Below are 20,640 nucleotides of genomic sequence, written 5' to 3'. Positions count from 1 at the left end.
ATGATCATAAAGCGTGAACATAAAGAGAACTGGATATTTAATGGTAAAATTCTAAATATCAAAGTGAAGAAAAACTATTTTACATTTTATGTTTCTGAACGAGGCAACAGGCAAAAATGTTTAGTGTTGACATTATCCTTATATAAGTTCATGGAGGGGAAAGTGAATATTGGGTAATACTTTGTATTGTCTTTGGTAAATGTGTAGTTGACCCTGTGCAATTCTCCAATCCCAGTTACCCTGCAACTCTTTGCAACGGTAAACTCCAAATTGACTCCAAGGGGGCAAATTCACTAAACGACGAAGCGCCTAACGCTAGCGTTAATTCGCCAGTGTATCGCATTTTCATTTATTCGCCGATTCACTAACGGACACTGGCGTAAATTCGCTAGTGTTACTTCGCACCCTTACGCCTGGCGAATTTGCGCATCAGACGTACCTACGCAAATTCACTAACGTGCGGATTTTTCTGAACGCTACGTTTTACGCCAGACTTCCTTTGCCACCTCAGACCAGGCGAAGTGCAATAGAGTAGATAGGGATCGCTTCAAAAAAAAATTTCTAAATTTTCTAAGTCCCAAAAAACGTTGGCGTTTTTTAATTTTTTATGGGTGATAGGCTGAAAAAGATCAAAAAATGTTTAGGGGCTCCCTTCCTTTCCCCCTACATTTCCTAACTCATGGCAACTTAACTATACAGTGGGCACATGTGTAGGGCAAAATAAAAATTTTATTTGCTGTTTTGAAGTTTTCCCAGGCTTGTGTCGTGCTGCTACATATACCTCCATTGTAACTTGAATTTGGTGCCGTATGCAAATTAACCATCGCTAGCGTAACTTCGCTTTGCTTGGTGAATTAATGCTTGCACAACTTCGCAACCTTACACTTACCCTGAGCGCAACTTCGGATTTTAGTGAATTTGCGTAGCGCTGGCGAAAATACGCCTGGCGAAGTGGACGCTGGCGCAACTACGAAGCTTAGTGAATTTGCCCCCAAATCTATTGCTGAAGAAGCACTTTGGAAACAACTGTTTTCCTTTATTTGACAGTTGTTCCTTGACTGTACTTTTAAGGTAAGGACCAGACTATTTAGGGCTTTTTGTTGTCTAAACAACGTCCAACATGTTGGGTGGGCAACAACATGCTCCTACTTATCCCATTTATTTCTGCAGCAATTAATTGAGCCCTTGGTTGAAATCGTGGGCCAGACCATTTTTTCTGGAAAATATGCACTAGTGAGTTTTCAACCTACTGATCTGCAAGAAAACTCATGGGTCCAGGATACTGTGAATTAATGGGGAGGGGGTGTCAATGTGGAGCGTTTTATTGCCTTGCTATTAAGGGACATCTGACCTGCATGTGCACCTGTGAGTCCCATAGATATGAATAGCTTGAGATTCTGAATGTTTTGTTACCAGCCTGCCATGCTGGCAATTGCTGTGGAAATCCCCTACAGCTTATTGGCTTATGTATGGAGTGAAAACTCAACTGATTTCTGCCCAGGGTTTTGAAAATCCCTTAGGCAGACATTTGCATCAGATCTTGAATCTGGTTCTAGACAGGGTCTGCATAGCCCCCTGTTACATCCAATCAATGGCCCAAAAGCCAAAACGTTAAAGAGGTGGTTCACCGTTAAGTTAACTTTTAGCATGTTATACAATAGCCCATTGTAAGCAACTTCAATTGGTCTTCATTATTTATCTTTTAGGGCTAGTCCACACGGGGAGATAGCGACGCGTTTGCGGTCGCGGCGACAAAGCGCCGCGACAGTCGCCGCGACCGGCGCAGGCGACAGTTTTGTATGGGCGCCTATGTAAAAACGCCTGTGCTAACCACACGAGGCGATGCGCTTTTCAACAGTCGCCTGAAAAAGCCTGGCGAGTTTTTGAATCATTTGCTTTCTTCTTCTGACTTTTTCCAGCTTTCAAATTGGGGTCAAATCTAGAAAACAAATGCTCTGTAAGGCAGGGGTGTCCAACCTTTTTGGTTTCTCTGGGCCACATTGGAAAAAGAAAAATTGTCTGGGGCCACACATGAAATACACAAACACTTTTGATTTGTAAAATTGAAGAAAATACACAGAAAAGAACTACAATACCCTGTTGGATAACCAGATGGAATACTGAACACTGGAATATGGGACACCTGGATATTAAATAGACTTATTATTATATTATTATTACTAACTGGGCAATGGGCAGAGTCCCCCCTCCTTCCTACTCCATAGGTAACCACATTGTTACAACCTGGCATAGTAAACCTGTTCCTAATAAGACGACAGACTGAGGTGGTTATTGTGTCTGGACTTAGAGAGCACAAAGTGTTATCTTGTTTATCTCTGTATTTCCATACATTTATTTCTTAATTTCTTTCTTTTTTTCCCTTCTCTTCCTTTTCTCTCTCCTTCGAGCTGGGCCGCGTTCATATCCATTCTGGGCCGCAGGTTGGACACCCCTGCTGTAAGGCAACAAATGTCTTTTCTATTCATATTACAGTCTCTTATTTAAATCAATGCGTGGTTGCTAGGGTATAGGGTATATTGCTAAGTCAAAAACCACAAATAATAAAAAATTATAACTAACTGCAAATTGTCGCAGAATATCACTCTCTACACCATACTAAAAGTTAACTCAAAGGTGAACAACCATTTGGCCCAAAACCCAGGCATATGGTGAGCTTGCCATAAAGGCTGATTAGTCTTAGAGTTACTGTTGTTCAGTTGGCTTTGAATCATTTGTTGAAGATGTTCTTCTGTCTTAATGAAGTCAACTTCACATGCCTTTGTTCATGGTCTCATGACCTCCAACTTGCCCCCCACAAAACCCTGTTCCGGGACCCCATGGTGAGGGCAGCCCTTCTGCTTGGGAACCAATTTTCCAGAAGTAGTGACAAACACCTCTTAGACCACCACAATAATCCAGTAATTCTCATACGTGTTGCAATTTGAATGAACACGTTGTATTCTCAGAATTTGAAACAATAAACCTGATATTCAGATAAACTGTTATGTCTTGTGTTTCTATCCCCATACTCTGTAGAGTGCTGCATGAAGGGCATGATGGCCCTAGAGAAATAATAATAATACCCATACTATTTATATATACATTGTATTTTTTCTGTCTTTTTAATCATATCATTCATTGCCCATCAGAGGTGAAACAGAATTAGTTGCATTTCTGTATGACCGACAAACCAATATAATTAGGATAAAGAATCACAGCAAACAAACCTAGTGAGCTAAACCAGAAATAGAACTTAATCTGCGCTTCTATATTTGGAATGAACTTCAAGAAAGATCATTTCACAGCTCTACTGAATGAGTCTGTAGACTTGATTATGAGGAGACTGACCTGGTTCTTTAGTAGTAGTGTAACCATGCCCACAGACACCATATCCCAGGCTGGGAAGGGAATGGGCACATGCAGTCAGCACACAACATGACCCATTTAATATCATGGTCACGAACGCTAGGGGTAAATCTTGCACAAATCTGATACAGTAAAATTCCATACAAAAAGCTGTTGCTACTGATAAAGCACAGGGCATCCCATTGCCCATTGCACCCATGCTCAATACATTTTAAAACTCAAGCCTAGCGGGGAAGGGGGCCCAGGGATGAAAGTGAGTTTCTATGAACCTCAATCATTCGAATTTTAGCAAGAAATATCAACATTAAGCACACAGTTTTATTCATTTTCATGCTTCGTGATCATTTATCCAACTATTTATAACCCTAAATTATATGGCTTTCTGTGCAGGTTGTTAATAACATTTTTTAATATAAGAAATTATATAATCAACCATGAATGATAATTTTTCAAGTCTCATTTAAATTGGTATTGCAAGTTCCAGATATAAATATATACAGATGTTATTTTTCATAGTGAGGCAATGACATGAGGAGTGAGGTTAACGTAGGTCCTATAACTTGATCCAGGACATATTCCCACATCCACATATCACAGGAGTCATACAAGTAGATAAACCGATGGTCCTGGGAACTTGCTTGTTTGGGAATTGTCCTATAAGTGTCTGAGATAAATCTAAGGGCTGGAGATATAAGAAGTTGTCGCAACTTGTATTTTTAAAATGTGAAAATACAAATCTATAGGTGATATTAAGAGAGATTAATTCTCATAGGCAATGTTTATGCCAATAGTACAAGGACAATAGCACAAAGTTGCTTTGCTTTTATAGTAGGCCAAAAGGCAAGGCCAACATGTCCAAAATGGAAAAACACTCCAAGTGCCATTGCACTAAACCTATTGAGTCAATCTCCTCCAAGGTTATGATACTTATCTAGAAGGAAGTGATAAGAATGCTGAGGAGGATGGGTTCATTGCGGTCTTCAACCTTTTGGAACTTTGCCATTTCTAAGGATTTCTGCTGGGAATTTTCACTACAAATGCAGAATATATTAAGAAAATAATAATATTTATGCGTTAAGTGATGGGTTAAGTCTAATGAGCCTCATGTGAATAAGCTGGCCTGCCATCAGTCCTGGCACCTAGATACAACTGAAACAAACACTGAATACATTGTAACAACAGTTGGGTTACACTTTGCTGGACCTCACATCTGTAAACCTAAACTCCAACTTCCAGCATTCCTTTTAGTCTTCTCCTATCAAGCCTTCTAGGAGCTCATCAACAGCTGCAGAGACATGGATTTAAAGGCTCTTGGCTTGAGGATTTCTGAATCTATCACAATGAATATCCTTGGAGACTTTTGGTTTCTTTCAAAGGCAAGAAGCCGTGGACCATCATTTATCATCAGCAAAGGCCAGTACCTTGGCAAAAATATCCACTTGGCTCCAGTCAGTTGTGTTTTTTGAGACAGTGTAAAGGCCAAAATACTGACATCATTCTCGCTTTCTACTTCATCAGTCTTGTTTATCAGGCCAAGTGACAAACAAGGACCATTTAGAGTCCAGTCTACAACGAGGAGGTATAAAATGAAAATCTTTGATGTCAAAAGGTTCCATCAGATAAATATTGAGTTAAGACAGCTTCTTCTATGGGTTTGCTCTTTAAGCTCCCATAGTTCTCTGTTGTCAGGTGTCTCCTAACAGAGTAGGTCAGTTTCATTCATCTCACCTGGGGAAAGAAGACCAAAACTCAAGGAAGATGATGCTCTCTTCAGCTTGTGTATTTCTACTGACTGAAAAATGCTTGTGACTACCTCCTGCCACCCCCATTGATTTGAAATAGGCTTAAAACATGTTCATTCAAGTCAGTCTAGACTAGAAGATACCCCTTATCTCCTAGTCTAGACTGTAAGATTGTGCAAGCGGGGTCAGTAGGCCTCTTGTCTTGTTCTGGTCTGTTGCATTGAAAGTATTTTCTCAAGTTAGGTAACTTCTAAATAATATGGGTAACAGCCCACAGGACGTATTTTAACCCTGCTCCTTCTACATAATAGAAATGTATTTATTCATTTTGACCCCCCTGCCCAAATGTATTTATTCATGGATTTGTTGTTTGTTATTAAGTCTTCAGTAATATTAGAAACATGAAAAATAATGGCAATTACAAGTACAGGTATAGTACCTTTTATCCAGAATGCTCGATGCCTGGGGGTTTCCAGATTTCCATGATTTGGATCTCTGTACCTTAAGTCTACTAATTTAAACATTAAATAAACCCAATAGGTTTGCTTTCACTCCAATAAGGATTCATTATATATTAGTTGGGATCAAGTACAAGATACTGTTTTATTATTACAGAGATAAAGGAAGTCAATTTTAAAACTGTTAATTATTTGATAAAAATTGACTCTATGGGAGATGGCCTTCCCCTAATTCGGAGCTTTCTGGATAATGGGTTTCTGTATAACAGATCCCAAACCTGTAGTAGTACATTGCAAAGAGCATGTCTGGACTGAGGTTCAAAATATGCCCTGGCACAAGTGTCTAAACAGCCCTGCTTAGACCCAATATAAAGCATCAATCTATAGCAGCTGGCATTTTCCAGTTTGGAGATACCAGGGCAGATCTGGCAAGGAGTAAAAATCAGAGACAAGGTAGACAAAAAAAAAACAGAAGAGAAGGGGAAGATGGGAGAATGTGGGACAGAAAAGGAAGGGTTAGAGAAGGAGTTAAGGGATGTGGTAGAGGAGGGGAATGTGATAAGAGGAGAGGAAAGGAATAATAATGAATAAACAAAAGAGGATGAATCAAAGAAGATTGATTTGGACTAAGAAGAAAAATAAAGAGAGAACATAAAAGGAGAAATAGTGGAGGATTCAAGCCATAAAAAAGGAGAGTATATGAGTAAAGTCAGGGAAAGGAAACTTCATTAAGTGGGTGACAAAACATCCCTAATTTCCTTTCTAATGTAAACACACAAGTGGCCCAAAGTAGCCTGAAGTTTTCTCGCGAGGCACCATCAGGCAACTTCAGAGCAATGTGTATTTCTTCCCACTTGTGGGAAATGAACTAGAGGTTTTCTGTTGCCCACTGTAGATTTATTGAAGAAGACAAAACATTCAGTGTGCCATTGCCCTTAAATGACAATGGGTAAGGTTAGGATAAAGAAGGAACAGAAGAGAGAAAGATGCTGGAGAAGGCTAGCATGGAAGTGTGTACAATATATATACAGTATAGTGTAATGTATATATAGTTGCAGGCCTATGCCATGGGCTCTTCAGTAAATACTTACACCTTTACAACATTATATTTATAATTTTTCCAGTGGACAAGATTCCTCAAATGGTATTGCTATAAACTCATGATCTCTTCTTCCGTGGTTATTATGCAGTTGTCTGCTTGTCAAAGAAAACGCCGGCTTCAGGCCGACAAATTAAAAATAAAAGCTGACTTACCATCAAGCTATGTGTGATATAATTGTTCCGTGTGAAAGAATGTCTATGGAAGAGATTCAAGAGTGAGCGAGGCGGTGCATGAGGGAGTCAGGAGCAGCCAAACAGCTGGAGTTGGACTGAAGAGAGAGAGATGCTAATGGATAAATGGGGTCTAAGAGCATCGCTCATTTGCTGTACAAACCATAGGGGCTTGCGTGGCCTCACCATTTGCACTTATTGGAAAGTGAACTTCATGCTTTGGAATAGACTGCTAACTCTTTCCATAAGAGCATTATTTATTTAGCTTATTGACTTGCCCGACTCTCCAGCCAACAGGAAGGTCTCGTTTTGCAGAAAAGTTCACTGACCTCCTTTTCTCCCCTATAGGGACCATACAAACAATTCTTTGTAGCACAAGGCAGTGCAAAAAGCACAGAAGGAAATGAGAACAGGTTGTTGCTGATATGGACTGTGGCTTTTTTAACAGAATCTCTGATTTCCTTTGGGTTTAGCACAGGTTTAGGGCCATTCTGAAGTTTGTTCAGAGTTGTTCCCTGAAGCTTTTTATTCTAAGGAATTGTATTAAGGGGGAATTACCCTGCACACACCCCCTGTCCTCCCAACCAACGACATCCAAACGACTACCAAAAACTGCCCTCCCTGACACTGACTGCCAAACAGAAACACACACAAAATAGGCCCAGGCAGTCAAAATAGGCCATGGCATTTCAAGTTCAAAGAGCCCCAAAAAGCCCCTGACCAGCCCATTATATAGTGATTGTCTATGGCAACATACAGCAGACCCTTTGGCATTTACCAGATGCAGCTGGAAAAAGGGCCAAGAGCTGAGTAGAATCATACCGGTAACAAGTATTAAAGGCATTTACTTACCCTTTAATACCTCAACTAAGTAAGCTTTACATGGAAGCCTTTTTATGCTGATTTACACAGTGTGTGTGATGGTTACTACTGGTTTATATGTTGGTGAGCATTGCCATATCTCTAAGCAACACTCATCTATCATATATTCCATGTATAAAGTGCATTAATTGATAGGAAATGTTCTATTTCTTGCTTCAGTCGTTCTTCTCGGCTATTGCATTCTCAGTTATTGCTATAACAACAATGCTTCTAGTGATATATATCCTTGATAAAGGCCCTAAGGTGGGCAGAAACTTTGGACACATAAATGTATGCAAATAAAAATAATTTGATTTACTGAGCATTTGGAGTGCGGGTCTATGTGAAGATTTATATAGAAGAAATTTGAGCCAGCACCCGCAGACATTCAAATCCGGATAAGAGTGCAGCTGATTAAAGACTGTTCATATATATATATATATATATATATATATATATATATATATATATATATATATATATATATATATATATACACAGTATATATAATGTTACAAAGAACAGCACTCCGTCTCATGTGTCAACCCATGTGCACAGTAAGGAAATCCATATGTAATATCTGAGCCAGAAACAGCAGTGCACCATCCCATACTGGCCATGGTTACATGGAGGCCTCAATGTCACACCAACAATAAGGAATGGTGGCATCATCCTGTGGGACTGCTTGTTATCAGCAGGGTCTGGACATTTTGTTGAATTAGAATGATGATGCAAAATATCAGAAAATACATCAGGAGACCCTGTTTCAGTGCAATAAAATTGAATCATGGGTAAAAGTTACTTTCAGCAGGAGGATCATCCCCCACACAAAAGACCAAAGTAACACCAAATTGTATAAACAATAAAAAAAGGTGGATGGGTCTTAATACTTTCACTGTAAATTAAACTTCATAATAATATAATTGCTTTACATTGGGCCTCTTATAACTGCAGTCATGATTAGGGAGTAACTGGCTCATTTGAATCCGTGAAACCTGTTGCATCAGATTGTAAAGAAACAAAAGAGAGAAGAGAACAGGCAGCCAGAATCATCCCAATAAAGGAACAGCTGCAGCAGGACGTTCCAGTCCATCGCCCCGGCGTGACCTTGGTTTTGGGTTTAGAGATGTGTCGGATGAGCACAACAGGGAGTGTGAGCTGGGCGCCAGAGGTGTGATGGAGCTTGTTTATATATCCATTTCCAAAGCTGACACTTAAATAGTATTTCATTTTAAACCAGGACTCTGTCCAAATCTTACAGTCAGTTCATCAAAAATATTATCAGTCACACAACCCACACCTGTCGCTGACTGCAAAATGGAAGGATCTTGGTTCAGACTGGGGGATGATAGAACTTATATTATTCTGTAGCCAATGAGACTGCGAGAAAAGCAGTAAATCAGAACATAGTTAAATATGTAAAATATAAAATCGGTTGCTGAGAACCCCATTATTCAGGATGGTCAGAAATCAAGTTAAAGTAAAGATAAGCACTACAATGTACAATGACGTTTGTGACAATTCCATATGCCCTATTTTGGGGCTACAGTTTGGGGAAGATCCTTTCGTGGATGAGCACAATTATGTCCCCATGCACAAAACCAGGTCGATACAAGAATGGGTTTGTTAAGAAGGGAGAGGAAAAACCAAGAAGCCCTGACCTCAACCCAACGGAACTCTTGTGGTATTAATTGGAATGCCAACTATACCTCTTCTGCCCACCCCTAGTCAGGGTCAGACTAGACTTTGTAAGGCTCACTGGGGCTGCTACTCCAGGGGCCCCACACCCCATCTGGGGCTCCCCCTACCTGCCCAATCACCAACCTCCAACCCTTTCCCCTCGCTCATTCACGTTACACTTAGGGGTTATTTACTAAACCTCTCATTTATCTGGTCGGGCATTTTGGGACAAAAACTAGAATTTTCATGGAAAAAAAAAACAACTCTAATTTTTCAAGATTTATTTTAACCCGATGCTGCAAAATGCCTGAATCCAGAAAATTCGCCATCTCAGACCTGTCGAGGTCCTGTATAAGTCAACAGGAGAGGCACCTATCTCAATTTAAAGTTATCGTGGTCTGCGTTGGGTTTAGCCTGAAAATCTGACTTTTTTGGAGTTTTCTGGTATGGGAAAAAAGTTTGAGCAATTTGGGTTTCCGTTCGATTTTATCGAGTTTTTCCATGATCCGATTAATTCAGGTTATTTTATTAAAAAATAAGGTCAAATGAGCAAGGGAGTTTGGATGTGGTTTTTTTAATAAAATTGATACATTTTGATTTTAGTAAACAACCCCCTTAATTTTGCCATGATCAGGGGCAGAGGTTAGTGAAAAGTGATGCTGGAGGAGAGGCAGGTATTGGGTCAAGGTCAGTGGGGCCCATGAGAGCCAGAGCCCACCAGGTTTTTTCCCGGTGTCCCAACCCGCCAGCCCAGTCTGACTTTGCCCCTAGTTCCTCCCTGGATGATATTGTATCTGTACATGCACTCAGGTCCGGACTGTGAATTAAAATAGGCCCTGGCATTTCAGGTACACAGAGGCCCAATCAGCCCCCACCAGCCCACTAAATACTGACTTTCTATGGCACCTTATAGCAGCCCCTCTGGCATTTGCCAGAACTCACAGATTGCCAGTCCGGGCCTGCATGCACTGATGGGAAGCCTAAAAGAGGCAATTCTCATAAAGCCCAGTCACCCTCCCCCTTAAAGTGCTGAAGAAGGATTGCCCCCCACGCCGAGCAGAAAATGAAGGACATTTATGGAAACGCTGATTGAGCAGCGAGCATTGCATAACACTGATCTAACCCCCCAAACACTACATCTGCAAATAAGATCAACTTCCATATGAAATGGGATTGATTTGCTCTTGGTGAGACCCCTGTGTGGTTACGTGAAGGTTATGAGCTAATGTCTCCCACCTGCAATGAAAAGCAACTTGCATGGAAATAATTGTAGTCGTTTTTTTTTAGAAAACAATCCAGTTGTTTTAACAGCAATTACATATGGTTCCCATTAACCGCCGTTTACTTCTCGATTTTCTTTACAAGACACAAATTATGGTCGATTTAGAAGTCGTTGCCCCTTCAAAGGGAATAACATGTGCATCCTGCGTGTGACACCTGCGATATCTTTATTTTCTTACTCACTCAGTTAATAGATTTATAGTGCCGGTATTACCCCATGTTTAAAACAAAGCCTTGGGCAACTTTACTGGCCAGCAGGGCCGCCATCAAATCAATGGGCCACATTCTACGTAGGGTTGTCACCCAGCCAGTGTTTGACCGAATCACCAGCTAGTTCCAGCATCAGTGTCACAAATTTACTGGCAATGTACTTGCTGGTAAATTTCTAATACCCTAAATGTCCCTCCCTTCCCCTCCCTCTCCGCTGGCAATCACTAGCGATGGGCAAATTTGTCCCGTTTCGATCCCCCGAAAAATTTGCGAAAGCGTTGGGCATCAAAATGAATCTGACGCGTGTCAATTTCGATGCCCGTGACAATTGTTATATGTGCGCCTATTTTGGCCAAATGCATTAAAGTCAATGGGCGTCCGAATAATTTTGACTCGTAACAATATTTCTGGAAGTGACTATTCAGCGTGCCCATATTTTTTCGACATGACGGATTTTTCGCTGGCGAATTTTCACGTCAGTTTCGTGAATTTATTTGCCAGCGGTGAAATGTGGAAATTCACTGCAAATTCACGCGTGGCTAATTTATTCGTCCATCACTAACAATCACCCCTTATAAGCAAAAGTCCACTTTTACCCCCACTCAATTCCCTGTCCTTCCATTTCCCCACTCTGTGACATCACCAACCCACCCCCAAGCCACTCAATGCCCCCCTTCCCTGACCCAAAGGCCAGTATTATTGTTAAATAAAGATGGAAATGCTACTTCTACGCAGGGTCAGACTGGGCTGGCAGGATTTCGGAGAAAACCTCAGTGGGCCCGTCAACCCAGACCCACTTCCGCTGAATCCCTGGTGCTTACGGTTGCCAAAAAATACTGGCTTGCCTAAATATTTATCTTTTTTCCCTATTAATAACATTGGGATCAACCATCATTTTTACCGGCCAGGCTGGTAAAATACCGGCCAGGTGGGAACCCTACTGGTGCTGTCCCTTGATTTCCCCTCCCCCCAGCTCTGATCGTGGCAGCAAATAGAGAAAAAGGCCTGCAACAAAGTTTGCGCCGGGGGAAAGGGGGGTTGTGGCCAAGTGGACTTAATGGCTCTGCTGGAGGGCCTTAAAGGAGAACTAAACCCTAAAAATGAATATGACTACAAATGCCATATTTTATATACTGAACTTATTGCTCCAGCCTAAAGTTTGAGCTTGTGAATAGCAGCAATGATCCAGGACTTCAAACTTGTCACAGGGGGTCACCATCTTGGAAAGTGTCTGTGACACTCACATGCTCAGTGGGCTCTGATTGGCTGTTGAGAAGCTAAGCTTAGGGCTCGTCACTAATTATCCAGCAGAAAATGAGCTTCCCCTGTAATATAAGCTGATGCTACAGGTTTGCTGATTATTAAATTCTGATGCTAATTGCACTGGTTTCTGAGCTGCCATGTAGTAATTATGTGTATTAATTACTAATCAGCCTTATATTGTGACATTTCTATTCTATGTGTACTGTATATTGTGAGTGGGTCCCTAAGCTCAGTAAGTGACAGCAGCACAGAGCATGTGCAGTGAATCAGCAGAAAAGAAGATGGGGAGCTACTGGGGCATCTTTGGAGACACAGATCTTTACTGCTAAAGGGCTGTGGTTGCCTTGGGCTGGTACAGAAGCACAAAACATAATGTACAGTATTTCTAGCTACTTCTTTAGTTAAGCTTTAGTTCTCCTTTAAGGACACAGCCCCAGTGGGCCCCAGACCCCACCAGTCTGATGCTGCTTCTACATTGTACCAAGTTAAAAGGCCTAGGATACCCCAGTTATTAGACCACTGGGGCCCCTGGGTGGTGGGCCCTGCCATGAACTAAAGAGAGTCCTTAATGAGAAAAATGCCCTTCTCTTGCATGGTCATGCCCCTGATTCAGCCAATCATACCCCCAATTATATTAAAACTCCACCCATGATCTCCCCGAACCCCACCCAATTCCCCAAACCTTTCCATGATGGCACGGAATGCTGTGTAGAAGTAGAAGGTGCCAGAGTGCTTTGAAGCCCTTGGAGCTGCTAACTTCATCATGAATGACCCTCACATCTACTAACTACTGAACCCCCAGCTGATACAATTTCTGGGTGACAAGGGACATTGTTGTCAATAAACAAGGAACTGGTTGGGCCCATTGCCTCCAGCCCATTAATTCTTTGCCTTTATTTCTGTCCCCATCAGACTGTAGATTGGGTGTGGCAGCCGCATTTCAAAGTGGAAATAAATGGCAATAATGAGTAATATGAATCTTTCCCTGAAAATGTCATTTAAACACAGCCATCTGCAATATCCATTATATAAATGAAAGATACTTAAATAAACCTGCTAACTTCCAGCAGACAACCTACTTGAGTTTAAATATTCTCTATGGCCATCTGTTCCACGACGGAATCCAGAAAAACTGGAAAAAAAAAAACCCCTCTCTTATTTTATTTATACTGCTGGATGTTCTGAAAATACTAAATATATGAAATGTTTCAAACAGAATTAAATTGTTCAGATTGTTTCTGTCTGCTAAATAGATGGTTCACAGCACTGGATATTTTTACGCATGAAACTGTGGGGAGGTGAAGTTTGTTTCATACAGATTTGGGTTTTTAAAAATTTTTTAATTTCATTGCCGTTTCTATAAGATGTTGCAGTTATTTACAAACACTTTCCTTCAGATTGTGTCCACCAACCTAAAAGTTGGCAACATAGAGGCGAACAGAGAAAAGCAGAATACTGCAGGTGCAACCAACTGTATAAAACACTTTTAGGAAGAGGGAAAAGGGAGAGAAATAAAAATTAAGTCATGGAGGAAATAAGTCGTAGAACTACGGGGTATAATTATCAGAGTGAAGTTAGAGATCACACAGTCCACTATAGTGAAATTCCGCCACTCTCCATTTATTTCTATAGCCTTTTAAAAGGGATATTTATTAAAGGGTGACCTTTCACTTTCACCAGATAAATACTATTTTAAAAATCCCATAGTAAATAAAAGGAGAGTGGTGGAATTTCACTCTAGTGGACTGTGGCGATCTCTAACTTCACTCTGATAAATATACCCCTATAGGGCAAATTCACTAACAGGCGAAAATTCGCCAGCGACAGCTTCGTAACCATCAAAACACTTTGCCAGGCGTAAATACGTTTGGACAGTGCTAATTCACTAAAGAGCGAAGATGCTTCCAGGGCGCTGAACGCTGGTGAATTTTCGCTAGCGTTACTTCGGCAATCAAAGCGAAGTTGTGCTAGCGTTGCCTAATTTGCATACAACGGGAAATGATAAAGTTACATGGACGTATATGTTGCAGCAAATACATTAGACTACACAAGCCCAGGGAACCTTAACAAATAAAATAGAGTTGCCCTACACATGAGCCCACTGTATAGTTTATGTTCCATATGTTAGAAAATGCAGGGGGGATCCCCGTTACCCAGAAAAAAATTTACAGGCCTTTTCAGGCGATCACTCTGAAAAAAGGAAAAGACGCCAGACGTTTTTTAGGACTTAGAAAATGTTTGCACTAAATATTGAGGAAGTCCTATGCACTCGATTGCGCTTCACCTGGTCTGAGCTGGCGAATGTGGTAACGTTCAGTAAAATCCGCATCTTAGCGAATTTGCCGAGTTACGTCCATTCGCCAGAGCGAAAATTCGCCTGCCAACGCTCTCATCTATCTCCTTCGCTAGCAAAGTGACGGCTGCGCCCGTTAGAAAATTGGCGAAGTCCCTGCAGGCGGGAAGGCTAGCGAATTGACTGCCATATGTCTCCTCTCCCTTAGATCTGCTGTTTTTACCCCTGCCCCCAGCTCATTATAATGGAATGTTTGTTTTATACAGCCAGGTATGGGACATGTTATACAGAATCCTTGGGACCTGGGGTTTTCCAGATAACGACTCTTTTCGTCAGTGCCGGACCAAGTCGGCTGGGCACCCAAGGCAACTTCGTCGCCCACCACTGGTCGCACATGCACGGAAGGACGCAATTGTCGCGGAAGCGCAAGTGCGCCTGCGCGGAAGGACGCAAATGCAGAGGAAATGAGCGCACATACGCATTCGGAAGGTACTGCAGCAAAAGCTTCTGGCCACAATGATCCAAACTAGGGGAAGGTATCAGAAGAGATAAGTGCCTGGCGCCCCTTTACTTTTGGGCCCTAGGCACGTGCCTCTTCTGCTTACCCCTAGTTCCGACCCTGCTTTTTGTAATTCTGATCTTCATACCTTAAGTCTACTAGAAAATCATGTACAAGCTGCTGTCTTATTATTACAGAGAAAAAGGAAATAACTTTTTCAAATTTGGATTATTTGGATAAAAAATAGAGTCTACGGGAGACGGTCTTTCTTTAATTAGGAGCTTTCTGGATAATGAGTTTCGGGATAATGGATTCTTTACCTGTAACTTTTATATTAGGTTCTCCTCCACCCTGGGCCACCCATCACATAGTTTATCCATGCCTAAAAAGTTTTATATAATTTATACCCCACTGGTGGGTTCAACTGGATCTGCTGAAAGCTTGAGATGTCATTGAAGGTCAGTGTCCATGTATGATGTCTGTTATATTAGCATTAGCTGGTTGGCTAAATTAGGATAATGCTAAACATTATCCTAATTTACAAACTGCTTTGCCATTCCAGGCACAGAAGATGAAGAGCTTTTTTTAAAGGAGAACTAAACCCTAAAATTAAATTTGGCTAAAAATGCTATATTTTATACAATGAGCTTATTGGACCAGCCTAAAGGTTCAGCACATCTATAGCAATAATGATCCAGGCTTTCAGAATTGTCCACAGGAGCTCACAATCTTGGATCTTGTTAGGAGCGTCAGTGACACTGCACATGCTCAGTGGGCTCTGAGAAGCTAAGCTTTGGGGTTGTTGCAAATTATTAAGCAGAAATCTTGGTTTGTCATATAAGCTGATGCTACAGTTAACTTTGTGTATGTTATAGAATAAATACTTCTAAAAATGGCCTTCATTTTTCTTTTTTTATAGTTTTTTAATTATTTGCCTTTTTCTTCTCACTCTTTCCAGCTTTCACATGGGGGGTGGGTCACTGACCCCACCTAAAACAAATGCTCTCTAAGGCTACACATGTATTGTTATTACTACTTATTATTACTGATCTTTTTATTCATGCCTTCTCCTATTTATATTCTAGTTTCTTATTTAAATCAATGCATGGTTGCCAGGGTTATTTAGACCCTAGCAACCAGACTGCTGAAATTGCAAACTGCTGAATCAAAAGCTAAATAACTCAAAAACCACAAATAATACAAAATAAAAACCAATTGCAGATTGTCTCAGAATATCCCTCTCTACATTATACTAAAACTTAACTCGGGTGAACAATCCCTTTCATGGTGTAAATTAGGGATTACTGCATGTTTCTTTATGTCACTCCAGTACACAATATAAACACAAACAAGGGATATAAATTAGATATAGAGATCAAATATATAAGTGCTGGGAGTTTTAATTCACAGTAGGAATGAGGTCCCTGCCCCTAATTTAGAGAGAGAGACTCCACTGGGTCCCATAGATTTGGGTCTGTAACTCTGGGGCAGTTTGTTTTGTGTTTCTGCTGAGGATTGCAGTTTAACCCCTTGTACTAGACAAAGATCCCCGATTATAATCGTAACTACCAGGGGTACAGGGGTGCACCCCTTGGGGGGGTGGGGGAGCTCGGCTGCATGGCCTGCACCTGGGCCCGACCCTCATTTATTACTTTACTGGTTAAAATAATCATTACACAGTGTAAAATTCCTTTTTTCTATTACTTTTCCCCCAAGGCACCCCTCTGATTCCCAGGGCAAGTGCCCTCTCTCTACTAACATAGTCCCACCAAGCCCGGACTGGCAATCTGTGGGTTCTGGCAAATGCCAGAGGGGCTGCTATAAGGTCCCATAGAAAGTCAGTATTTAGTGGGCTGATAGGGCTGTTTGGGCCTCTATGTGGGCCTCTGTGTACCTGAAATATCAGGGCCTATTTGAATTTTCAGTCCGGACCTGGGTCCCACTATAACTAAGGAGCAGCAATAGTCCCCGAGGCAGTTTCCAGATAAGTCCATTCAGACTCACATTCCAACTGAAACCTGCCACTTAGCTGTTTCCTTCTTGTCGCACTATTAGGGAGGGCTGCTTTATACGTCTTTCCTTTGAGTGTTGAGCAGATGAAAAGGGCCTGTTATTGAGCAGTAAAAATAAAATTAAGTGCTAGCGGAGAATTTTAGGCTCTGTCGGCTTCTGCTTTCCCACAACACAAGGTGACGCATGTTTGAAGTGAAAATCAGCTGGCGACACCGGCGGTGGAGTTCTATTCCTGTGGGAACCAAGCCTGGCCCAGTTATTATTCCTTTAATACATGGTTCCTGACATCAGCCTTTTATGTCATGATGCTGAGCCCAGTCAGTTATTAGATGCCAGTCTATATGTAGTGATTACAGATGTTTTCAAGAAGGCTGATAGGCTGGAATTGTGTTACGCTCACTTTGAAGGCAAACTACCTAATTTATACAGGTATGGGACCTGTTATTTATAATGCTCGGACCTGAGGTTTTCCGAATAAGGGATCTTTCCCATAATTGGATCTCCATACCTTAAAGGGCATGTAAAGGCAAAAAAATAAAATCCGATTTTTACGTTCTTTAATGGAAAATAAACCTATTTCCAATATACTATAATTAAACAATGTGTACTATTTTTATAAGAAACCTGACTGTATGCAGTGAAGTTCTACCTTCATTTACTGCTGTGGATAGGAATTGTCAGACGGACCCTAACTGCTCTGCAAGGAAACAATCATACTTATGAACAGCAGGGGGAGCCCCCGCCTTACTTCCCAGCCATGCAGAACTCAAGCAGCTTTGTTTGTTTAACTGTAGAGCAGTTGACGACTGTGTAGAAAGTTGTATTGGATTTTATTTTTGCCTTTACATCCCCTTTACTGTTTCCAACTCCAACTGCAGGGACAAAGATCATGGAGCCAGATTTAAACAGATGAACTGGGATTCTATTTGGAGATTATTTTGCTGCAGCCACTGGTTCTGCAGAGTTGGAGAAAGTTTATATTAAACTATAAAATCCACATTAGATTACATGACAACACAGGACCCAGTGCAGTCTGTATATTCTGATTATTAATCAGTCTTGCTGTATCGGCTTCTGGCAGATATTATTTGACTTGTGCTGTTTTGATCATTTATGACGATCCCTAAGCAACAGCCCAAACCACACTGAGCATGTGCACAGTCTTGGTCTTGCAAAGATGTATAACAAAGTTACAAGATGGTGACCCCCTGTGGCCAACTTTGAAAGCATAAGTTATTTGTTTGATTAGGCGTGTCGTGCAGTAAGTTCATGTTTATGGTTAGTATACAAAATACAGCATTTCTAACCTTATTCTATTTTACACTTGGCTCTTTGTTGAATCCAGGGCAGTTGCAACCTCATAAGACAGCTGGTTGCAAAGTAGACTATTTTGCATAGTTGTACAGTCGGTTGAATATTTGTACAATGTGACAACACACAATCACACACAGGCACAGGTCAGTTTAATCAGGAGTCAATACCCTGCCTATGTGTGTTTGGACAGTGAAAGAAAACTGAAGTTCTTATAGGAAGCTCTAGATGAACTCAGGACCCCAGTACTGCAAATACCTTTCTTCCTGAAGCAGTCAAAAAAATATTTTAAGTCCATGGGCACATGGAGTCATTGGAGGGTAGGCTCCTCTGCTCTTAGCTGCGTAAACCTGCTCTATTCATCTCAGCTGATTCAGCTTGCATGCAGTCACACGCAAGGGAGCAGAGGTCGGCCCGAAGATGCTTCCTTTTGCGTATTTGGGTTGACCTCTGCTGCTTGTGAGCAGGCACAGGCGGATTAAAAAATATAAAGATGGGGCCTACAGCTCTGTGTGCCCATGGCCTTGAGGATACACATGTACATTGAGACAATACAGCAGTTTGGGATATTTAAGCTGTACTACAAGTGGGAGTTTTAACTCACCAAGAGCATTTTAGTGGACAAATCACCAAGATGTATGTCTCCCTCTACTGGACTAGACAAGAACTGCATGGATGCATTCTACTGTAGCAGCTGTGTTCATTTAGAATGCGCGTGAATTGTATTTATATATTGATACTTATATATATTAATTTATATAGTTTTTATAGTTAAGTATGCATATCCTTGATAAAGTTCGTAAAGTGGACTGAAACGTTGGACACGTGATGTGTGAAATAAAGTTTTTGTTTTAAATTGGATACAAGAGAGTGCTGGTCCATAGCAACCACACGCACACACACACATATATATATATCTCACTTTGAGAAAGGCCTAGGACTAGGCCGAAACGTCAGCCGCCAATATGATAATAATTACATTTTTTTTAAAAATACTTAAGACCTGTGAGTGCGGTTTCTATGCGATGGACTATCACATATATATATATATATATATATATATATATATATATATTATATATATATATATATATATATATATATATAATCCATATTTCGAGCACACTCCGTACATAAATTGCAGGACCCAGGTGCTACCTTAAGAGGCTGTTTTATCAATCAATCGAAGGAGTCAGGTGCACACTGGGATTTAAATAGTTAAAATGTCCACATTTTATTTAAATACTTGTAAAAAACAGAACTGGTCGACGTTTCGGTCTTTCTCTAAGACCTTTCTCAAGACGTCTTGAGAAAGGTCTTAGAGAAAGACCGAAACGTCGACCAGTTTTTTTTTTTATAAGTATTTAAATAAAATGTGGACATTTTAACTATTTAAATCCCAGTGTGCACCTGACTCCTTCGATTGATATTTTTTTTTTTATACACACACACACACACACACACACACACCTCTCATAGGGATAACAAGCTAAATAAAACAGCTATTGACTCCAGAATCATAAGCTTATCGGTTAAATATGGATCAAGTACAAGCTACTGTTTTATTATTACAGCGAAAAAGGAAATACTTTGTATAAAATAGAGTCTATGGGAGACAGCCTTTCCGTAAGTCAGAGTTTTCTGGATAATGGGTTTCCGGATAACGGATCCTATAACTGTACTGTGACTGCCTTCTGTTTTATAGGCTTTTCCATGATTTCATCATTAGCAAAGTTTGTTTTTCACTTTTAATTGAATAATGTTATTTATGAACAGAAGATGTTTGATGTCAAATCAGTGGTAAAACTTACCTTTATAAGTACACTATACCCCTCTCTTGAGCCACTAAAAACAAGTGCCTGTCTGTGTAACATAACGTGATTATATATGGTGCCGAGAACTCCCCAGCTGCATCCCAAAGGGACTAATACAAATACCTTGAATATATAGAGAGAAATAACACCAGATAATGTGTTTTTTGTAAATACGACACATTTGCATCTTTCATAGTAATGTGTTAATAGGGGCAAAATGAGATATTAGTGGGGAAGAAAGCACACCCCCAGCACTTCCCAGCACCCAGAACTCATTCCACATCCCTCATACTAACTGGCTTTATTCTCAGGCCGACACTGGACAAGCAACACGAGTGTAGATAGCAATGAAAAAGCACATTCATGCATGTAGACTGCAAGGCATGACCTGAGAGGGCGGGTGCATGTTCCCTTCAGTGTGAAGAACATGACTGTCATGAATTGCTAATGTGAGGTCTACTAGGGGGGGAACTCTCAATGCCTCGTTGATTACAAAATAAAAAAAAGAGATCTTTAAGGCAGAGCCGTGCTTCAAATTTAGTGCAGCAAAAGGGTAGGTGTTATGGCTTTAACTACA

The sequence above is a fragment of the Xenopus laevis genome, chromosome 2L, assembly GCF_017654675.1.
Source record: "Xenopus laevis strain J_2021 chromosome 2L, Xenopus_laevis_v10.1, whole genome shotgun sequence".
In the NCBI taxonomy this organism is placed as follows: domain Eukaryota; kingdom Metazoa; phylum Chordata; class Amphibia; order Anura; family Pipidae; genus Xenopus; species Xenopus laevis.
This window is presented reverse-complemented; position numbering follows the sequence as displayed.